Source organism: Tympanuchus pallidicinctus, unplaced genomic scaffold (genome assembly GCF_026119805.1).
Source record: "Tympanuchus pallidicinctus isolate F22 unplaced genomic scaffold, pur_lepc_1.0 scaffold5, whole genome shotgun sequence".
NCBI lineage: Eukaryota > Metazoa > Chordata > Aves > Galliformes > Phasianidae > Tympanuchus > Tympanuchus pallidicinctus.
The window spans coordinates 10368808-10378658 of NW_026294769.1; positions in this window are offsets into that span (position 1 = coordinate 10368808).

Here is a 9851-nt window from a genome sequence, read left to right on the forward strand (position 1 = left end):
TGGCACGGGGTTGGGGCTGGGTGGGCTTTGTGGTCCCTTACAACAAAAGCCTTCCCATAACTCTATGATTACTGTATTTAAAAATAAAGGAAAAAAAATGAGAAAAAGAAAGAAAAAGAAAAAAGAAACTAACATGTCTTTTTCAGATGTGAACGGATACCCGTGTATTCTTCTGTCGTTGTCTGTTTATTGGTTTATAATCAGTCCATTCAACATTTTCCCCTCCTGGGAATTTCCTGGGAGTCTGGGAATCATTGGGAATTGGGAATCATTGCTACACAAGATCTTACTGTTTTTGAGGGTGCTTTTATTAAAATACAAATTCTTCTGTATCTCATGTGAAGAGATGCTTATAAAGGAAAGAAAAATACACATACAAACTTATGATCTAGAGTGTGTACTTTCAGCTGTTATAATTTAATTATTAAAGGGAGCAGAAGTGGTTTCTTTTATTGTCTTTAGTTCTTGTTGTTTGCAATTTGGAGTACAATGAGGTTTTCTGTAAACAATTCTGAAAGGTTTTGCCCCATCATTATGGAAAAAGAATCTACATTTCATCCAGCACTTATAGAACACCTTATTTCAGCAAGATATTTGATACTTACTAAAGACCATTATTTAAGCATGCAATAAATTTTTCAGTAGAAAGCAGCAAGATTCTTAAGGAAAAGAGAACTAATGGATGTATGCAAGTGAGCAAACAGAGCAGGAATTCAGATTTTATTGGATATATGAACAACTTTAATAATTTTGACTTCAATTCTGAGCTAGCGTTCCTTTCTGTTCAAGCTATACACACACTTTGGTAACATGCTGCCTAGATAATGTACTAAGTGTTTTAAAAAAGCTGGTCAAACTGGAAGTGCAATCTTTTGACTGAAGCTAAAGTCAGGAACTCTGTGTCTTGAACCTATCCAAAAAACAAAGACCACAAAACTCCTCCTTCCCTTCACAGTTAGTTTGTCGAGTAACCTTACCTAAGTCTCCCATCACCTTGACAGCATAAGAAAGGGCTGCATACGCATCTACACATGCTATCTATTGATTAATAAAACAAGGCTTCTTCCAAGACTAGTTTTTTTTAATCTCAAATGCTTGAATGCACTTCAATCTGAGCAAGGAAGACAAGGAAGCTTTCTTGTCTCTGCATTTGATTGCCTCTCTCTCGCAGAAAACATTCTGCAGATTATGGCAGTTAGGCTTGCCTTTGTTCATTTATGCCATCTAATTATTATATCCATCAGTGAGGGTCTAGGAGGTCCCTGTAATAACTTCCCAGCAATTAATAAGATAATGCCACTAAGCTCCATAAACTTCTGTTACTCTGTAAGGCAAAATATTCTTGAAAGCTGAAGGAAAACTGCTGTCAAGTAAGTTACGGAGTTGAAGTCTTTTGACCTGTCACTGGGTTGCATTGCTTTGAAGATATCTTCAGAGAGGTTTTACAGTAGGCACTGTTAAATGAGGTGCATTCACATGAGTACAAAGAATATTTAAAACCTTAGACTTTTCAGAAGCTGTTAAAGCACAATAAAGTAAATAAAGCACAAAGGAATGCTTTCATAAATGGTTTTCTCATGAGAACTGCTATTTTTATTTTTCTGGTTAATCAGTGAGAAGGCTTTGTGTTGTACCTCATCACACTGAGTTTCATGCAAGGATACCTTTGCCAATACAGTTTCAAACAATATTTAAATTACTGTTATGTAATAGTATATTTGAGGATATTCTTCACTGCTATGTTTCGAAGCTTCTCTTGCACATAAAAATGTATCCTTCTGTCCTTAAGGGGCAGTTCTTTAAGTTTTTCTTTTCTTTTTTTTTCTCCTAGCAAAGCTAAAGTACAAAGATACACGTGGATATAACAATGTGAATCAGTTATCATCATACAAACAGCATAAACACCTCAAAGACTATTAGGACAGCTTCAATATATATATATACACACACACCATAATTTACATCTTGCAGAACTTTGCACTGCATTTCGAAGCTACCACTAAGTTAGTTACATGACCAAAAAACACAGAACCAGAGATTATTATTTCTGTTACTCAGAGCTGAGGTATACCACTCTATAGTTCTATATAACTTCTGCTGTCATGAAATAAATATATTCGTACATTATATTCATACATTACCATTAATCAATGAGCTGATCTCAACATCTGAGGAGTACTTCAGCATTCAATTTGTAGTTTGGATTACTGTTCTTTTGTGTTCCCCAGTAGCTCTTCATTTGTGTCCGTGGCCCAGTAGGATCTAAATCTTCCCAATTTTAGTTTGCTGCTTTGACTTTCTGACCTTTGATTTTAAATGCAAAGTCAGTGGCAGCATTTCAGTGCTCACGGCAAAGCTTGTAAGGATTACCTTCAGTCAGCACTGGAGAGCTTTACAGGAGTGATCAGAGTTTAATCTGTTTCTAATTAAGAGCTGATCTGCTTGTCCCCATGCTCTAAAAATATCAAGCTGTTTATATAAACTATGCTTTTTTTTTCTCTCTCTCTCTTTTTTTTTTTTAAATCCCCATGATTTTATAACACAAACAGAAGAATTCAGAGCATTAGAAACACTTCCTAGTGGTGTTCAGGTAGTTATGTTTTTGAATGATTAACAAGAGAAACTTCAAGATCTACTTAAAGAATGCTAGAAGTGAAAAGAATGAAGAGGCAAATTAGTAAATTAGTAAATTAGATATTAGATATATGAGGCCACCTTTCAATCGAAAGAGCAAAGTCAATTAAAAAGAGTAATGGACTGTATAAACAACCATTGCATTGATGTGTTCAGTTTGAGAGATGGTGAAGTTTGACTAAGCAAAGACAGGTCACTAAGAAAAAACAAGGCATGAAGGAGATCATATAGGTAAGTGGTATTTGCCATTGTCTTATTTCATAGCATTTCCTAACTAACTAACGTTAAGTAGCAGCTACCTGAGATTCTGGCCCATGAAGAGCAAGGATTCAGCATTCTGAATAAGCCGGCTTCTCTGAGATACACCCTGACTGTCTGCTTTAATCATTTCTTTACCAGAATTCTTCTCTTTTTCCTCCAATCTATTCAGATAGACAAAACAACTATACTGTTTATTTCTGTTATCCAATGAAGAAAAAGCAAAAACCCTACCCAAAATAAATGAAAAATGAACAAAAAAACAAAAAAAACAAAACAAACAACCCAACAACCAACTGACACATTCCAGCTTGTTCTTTGAAATAATTTTTTGTTTTTTTTTTACATGAAAGATTGAACATACTTATTTTAGTTGTAATGGGCTTATTTTTCTTTAAAATAGCTTGTATGGTGCTATACTTTGGATTTGTGACCAACACAGCATTGGTAAGACAGAGATGGTTTAGTTGTTGCTGAGCATCACTGCATAGAGCAAATGACAGCTTCTCCTGCTGCCCAGCCAGTGGGGGACCGGGGGTGCATAAGGAGCTGAGAAGGTACAGAACCAGGAAAGATGACCTAAACTGAAAAGAGAGATATGACCATATACTACATGGCATCATGCTCATCAATAAACCTAGGGGAAAGAAGGAGGAGAGGGGATGTTTAGGTGATGGTGCTTGTCTTCCCAAGGACTGATACATGCAATAAAACACTCTTTTCCTGAAAACAGCTGAATACCTGCCTACTGATGTTCAGTACTGAATGTACTCCTTGTTTTGCTATGCTTTCATGTGCAGCTTTTATTTTCCCTAGTAAGTTTTTTTTTTGTCCTTAAATTTGCTCTTCCAGCTCTCTTCCCCGCTCAATCTAGAGGGAGTGGGCAAGTGATGCTTAATTTCCTACCAGGAATATTAATTTCCTACCATTCTGAGGAATACAGAAACTTTTACCTCTGAACAACAGAACAGCCTTTTCAGTCAACACTTCCTGATTAATGCAGGCTGGATTTTTTAAAAACGGGTTTATTTGCTTGTTTTCCCCAGAATATTCTCTAGGATTTTGCTCAGTCATTGTCAACTATACTGCAATTCCTTAGTTTCCAGATTACTTGGGACAGGAGTTATTTCAGTCTCTGTTCCGTGAGGCATAGCCAACAGAAAGCCATAAACTAAGGTTAAAAGTACTCAAGTGCTGAGCAGCCACATAGCACTGTAGTTTCCTTTTGTTTTCACTGTGTTTACAGTTGTACAGTCTCTTTCTGAAGTCTGTCCACACTCACTATCAGAGACTCTGGAGCATCAAAACTCCTTTTACCTTCAAGCACAGCACAAGCCAGAAACTCATCCAAAAAGCTCATTATAGTAAGAATCAAGGTTTTCCTCTGAAGGCTCTTTATAAGCAAGAGGACAAAATGAAGCCATTAGCAACGTTAATAGGGATGTGTGTGAGACACAGGTGATAACATTTAGCAACATCGGGAATTCAAACAGGTTTGAAGGGGGAACAACAGAGTTTTGGCCATGGCAAAGACAACAGTAACATTCACCTGAAGGACTCAGAAAAGAATTTATGGTTCATGTTTATGTTATTTTATCCTAATCTTTTATACCTATCCATTGTGTTAGTCATAGCCATTTATGTTTTCCTCTCAGAAAGCTTGTGTTTTTGGTCACTGCAGCTGAAGGCAATTGTCCTCCATAACAGCATCCAGCTTAGGTGTGTGTTTGAGCAAAGATCTATTATTGCTTGCTCCAACCAGCTGAGAAAGCCCACAGATTTGAAGCAATACCACTTTAACTGCCAAATAATTCCTTTTCTCATGTGGTAGATATGTCATTTAGTAAACCATGTATTCCTGTTCAGCTTTCCCATTTTGGAACAAACGAAAACCTCAACATTTGAGTAGAAAAAATAAGGTTGTTCTTAAATGTCTTTCTCATCATTAAACACTGAGTTGTTCATATAAATAGCTGCCTGTGGGATATTTTTATTTGTATGTTTAAGCTGTTTATTTCTTTATATTGCTAAAAGAGAATGTTCAGTTGAGAATTGATGTGTGTATGTGCAGACCTAAAAACTCCCAGGGTCTTTGCTGCCCACAGGAATGTAATTTTTGACTTGAAAAAGGGATGGTGAATTACCTGAAAATTAATGGGCTTTGCTTTATTTTCAGAACATCAGCAGGTACTCTGTTTTGATTTACTTTCTTCCAGACATAAAGAGGCTAAGTATTGAATGCAATATTATCGAACTAGAGCCTACATGAATAATGTATGCTAGTTTGAAAGCAGTGTTTATACTGCTAGGTCTCATCCTAATGTTATATGTGTTTTTCATATTTTAAAGTGATATAACAATTCTTTCACAAGTATTCCTATTTGAAGTGAGGAGATACTATACTGGAGAAATTATAGAGAAAATTTTATAAATCATGTAGCCTCAGATGAGTAGTCTTTAAGTAGTTTCTTTAGCCACTTGAGTCTTTTCAGTGATGATATTACATGTTATAACTTCAGGAGAGAGGAATGTTCATAAAAATGGTTAAATTAAACCTGGATTTTAGAGAAACAGCAAAGATTAGAGATGGTGTTATGACTTATTTATTCCAGAGCTTGATGTTCATTTACCATCTTTGTCACAGCAGAATGAGTCATTTCCAGCAGACAGCTGTGCAGATCAGGATCAGATGTTTGCTCGGCTGCATTTTGTTAAAACAAACAGATGCAGCTGCAATTTCACCCAACATTCGTGACTGGGTGTTAGAGAAAAAATGTGAACCAACAATATTGACTACTGAATTATTGGTGTCTGCTAATCTGATATTTCCATAGTTTGATCTCTGGAGAAAATGCATTCTCTCCATTTGAAAACAAAGTTTTTTTTGTTTGTGGAAATAGAGAAAGCAAGTCAGAGGAAACTCCTGAAATGTCATTATTGTCTGTCATTATTTATGAAGCCATAAATGTTACAGAAATGATCTTTTCTAAAACAGCAGAACGTATAAAATGTATAATTTGAACTCTCTCAAGAAACACAATTAGGAACTTTAGTTGTGGAAGAATTTCACATAACTCAAAATGAGGACCTGGCTCTTGGGATACCTACTTCTGGGGTGATCAGACTCTTCTGTAGGCTTTTTAGGGTTTGAGGATCAGGTTTCATGTATTTGACAGCTACCAGATATAGTGGAAGAGCCCCAAGCTCTTCCCATTAGATAATCTAAGTAACCACAGAAACTGATTTTGTTAGTTATAACTGAGATGAAGGAAGAAAAGTTAGAAATCAGAGGACACAAATGTGTATGAAGGCTTTCTTTGAGCTGGTTGTTTGTGAAGATGTAGATGGAGAGAAAGGAAGAGCAAAACAGAAGTTCTGTTTGCAAGGTCACTATAACTTCTGTCTTAGTACTGTGCTGGGAAAGCACTTCTGCAAATGGAAAAGAGCTTTTGCTTCTGCCAAATTAAACTGCTTTTCTCTGAAAGCAGCACTGGCACTGCAGTCCCCCTCTCCTCTGCAGAACTAATGGAGGTGACAATGTAGCTATGTTATAGAAAAACTTACTACCCATTTTGCTTAATGCACTGTTTGCTTTTCACTTGTAGTTCTGCTTCCTAGAACACTGTATGGCTTATTCCTCCAGACATCCAGTCACTGCAGGTAACAGTAACAGCAGCGACCTCTGGCAGAAAAACAAGCATCCATAAAAAAGAGGAAAAACTTCACTGAGAATAATTGCCCACTTGGAACAACTTACCAATGGATAATAAGTCTCCTAACAGCAGGTTTGGCATTGTTTTTGGAACATAAGGAACAGCTGGCACCTCAGTATAAAACAAGCCATATCAGCATCTGTTGTCCAAACCAAACACACTACTGCATTTTTTTTTTCTAAAGAAGGAAAATGTAAAAAGAGGTATTCAGCTGAGAGAAAAACCCTCAACAATAGATGGTTTTATTTTTTCACTGGCTTGGAAGCTGTTACAAATTTCTAATTAGATGCAACTACTTGCTAGCATTGCTATGAGAGTATAGACTGTATGTCATAATTGCTTTTCAAAATTTCGTCTGAAGTAGGCATACACTGATATTTTCAGGAACAATGTGATGCATCATTCTTGCACATTTTGCCCTGGGCAGATAACAAATGTCTGATAAATAATGCTGTGTGAGTCTATGGGATATGGACTTCCTTATCTTTTTCCTGAGCTCAGTTAATAAAACTTATATTAGATCATATAGCCCATATGCTGAAGTAGATGTACTGTAGCTCCTACACTCTTAATTTCCCCCAAAAACATCTGGTTACAATGAACTGACAGAGAAGCATCTTTGCAACACAAAGAAAAGGAAGTCTGGTTAGTACTCTTCTGCTGCTTCACCAAGGTGCAGAAAGAACATTTCTGCTTGTTGATAATAAAGTACTGTATGAACATGAATGTGGACTCAAAACATGCATGAATCAAACTACCAGTTAACCAAAATAAAGTGATACAGGGTGTTCCAGAGATGTAGAAATATCAGATTATAAATCCTGAAGGTCAACAGTTGTGTTTGTGCTGATCCTTGTTCCATCACTCTCCAGCAGGATGCAAATGTGTTCACAGAACTTGGAGTACATAGCCATTAACTGGTCTTGCCTGGAGAGAAGAGATCCCCCTGGCAACAGGCAGCCACACGTTGGTTCTCCATTAAAATGATATTAAAATACTCCTATCCATTTTGTGGGTTTTGTCAGAACTCCTTCATTTAAAACACTGAAGGAAAATGCATAAGAAAGATGGATGCAAACAAGTCAGTTGCTTTGACTCCTTTGCCATTTAGATTTGATAAGAGCAAAGAAGAGGGAAGTCAGTTAGTGCAGTCCTTTAGGTGGAGCAACCCCTGAGACTGGAGCTTTTATCTAACAAACGCTCGAGCAAGCTATGATCTGTCCCCATTGCAACTTTTCAGCACTCTACTGTGGTTTTCATATAAAAGCACTGTATGCAGCCAAAGCAAGGAAGCAGAAGCCAAAGTAAGTAGATTTCTCTTCATCTGGAAACTGCAAATCAAACTAGTATTTTTTCCCTCAACTCCAATAACTTCTTTCTTGCAGAAAGAGAAGAGCATGCATTGGATTGCTATTATCATATTATAGCTTTTTTTTTTTTTAACCACTCTGCAACACTTAGTGATATTAGCAATATCTTTGAAGAGCTGATCCTAATTTTGTTTAGTCACTGGATAATTTAAATGTACCATGCCCTGAGAACAGTTATTAGACTTGATTTTAAAAGGCCTTCAATATGATGCAACTGAAATGTTTTCCTTTTTTAATACAGCAAAGCTATTGATCTGAAAAAGAAAAATGTCAAATTTATTTGTCTGCAAGACACAGCAACTGCTAAATAAGACTTCTTATATTTACTTTTCATGTTAGGCAGACAATTTATCTTCAAGGTATGCCTCTGTGGAAATTATAGTTTGGTCACCTTTGATAGGAAAATCTGTTTTGGCAGAACTTCTGTTTATTTTGTAGTTTAAGTTCCAGATGACTTTGAGAATGTCAGCTGTCATCCTAACCTCCAATACTAATGCTACTTCTTATTTATTTTTTACTGATATCATAAATATTAATAGATTTTGCATCTACACAGTGTTTTTCATCCATGAGTTTGTCTTTAAAAACTGAAAAATTATCTTTCTCTCCAACAAGTAAAGGATTTTAAGCACAGATTTACAGATGTACCCTTAGCTTAGTGGCTTACCTACACAGTGTATTTGAGTGGATACCTTGAGCAAGCCCCATGATACATAGTTGAGTAGTGTCTGTCCTTGTGGTGATTAAACCATTTCACCCAGTGTCACCCATCCAGTGAGACCACTTCAGATCGCCATATGTTACCACTATACCTAACTACTAAGTTCAAGTGGAAATTATTTACCCTTTTTAAATAACACTGAGCTTTGAAACCCAGAGTTAAAAGCAAGATTTCTCTGATAGAAAATGAAGTAAGAATTCTGAAGCCACTGGGTGTCACTGCTTGACTGCATTTTGGTGTAATAAATATATGAAAATCTGCAAGAGCTAAAAATAATCTGCAACAACTCTCAGTGATGCTTCATCTGGAAAATGCTTAATTGCTTGTTCAACAAACAGCATTTGTTATCAGTATCACAAGTACCAAAAACTTTCCACTTTGTTTGCAAAATTATAGTCCTGAAATACCATATTCATTTTGACAGGTTTATTTTTCTGTCAGCCTTTAAAATATAGAATGTTGTTTTGTAGTAAATGATTGGAAGAGTTTTGGAATACAGAGACTCTCCAAGGTGGGAGAGAAAAAAAGGATTTTTATATGAACAGAAATAACTTGCACTTCCTTCTTATCATAGAATGGCCTGGGTTGAACAAGACCTCAAAAACCATCCAGTTTCAACCCCCCCTGCTACCTGCACCAACTAGACCAGGCTGCCCAGAGCCACATCCAGCCTGCCCTTGAATGCCTTCAGGGATGGGGCATCCACAATTTCTCTGGGCAACCTACATTAGTGCATCTTATTTTAAGCATCTTCAGATTATCAGTTTGCTAAGGCATATGGGTTTTGAAAAAATAGCAGAAATCCTGAAAAACAAATGAAAATCTAGAAGGGATGTGATATTTATATGTGGTATTTACTCTTTCCATTTCTAGTTTTTCATTTTAAAGGTGGTGTTTATGTAATCTAAATGCTGCTGCTGGAGAGCAGGGACAGAGCCTGCAACCTGTAACAAAATCTTCCTTTGCAGTGGTAGTTTGAACTGAGCCAGAATGCATTTGTACCTTTACTGAAACACTAAATGGACACATTATGCATTATGCATATTATGCATATGATAAAAGGACGTATGAGGAAAAATATTAACAGTTTAAAATACTGTGAATCAGTGCCTTATGCAGCATTGTTTCGCGATCTTGAGGTATCGGTATCCCTGG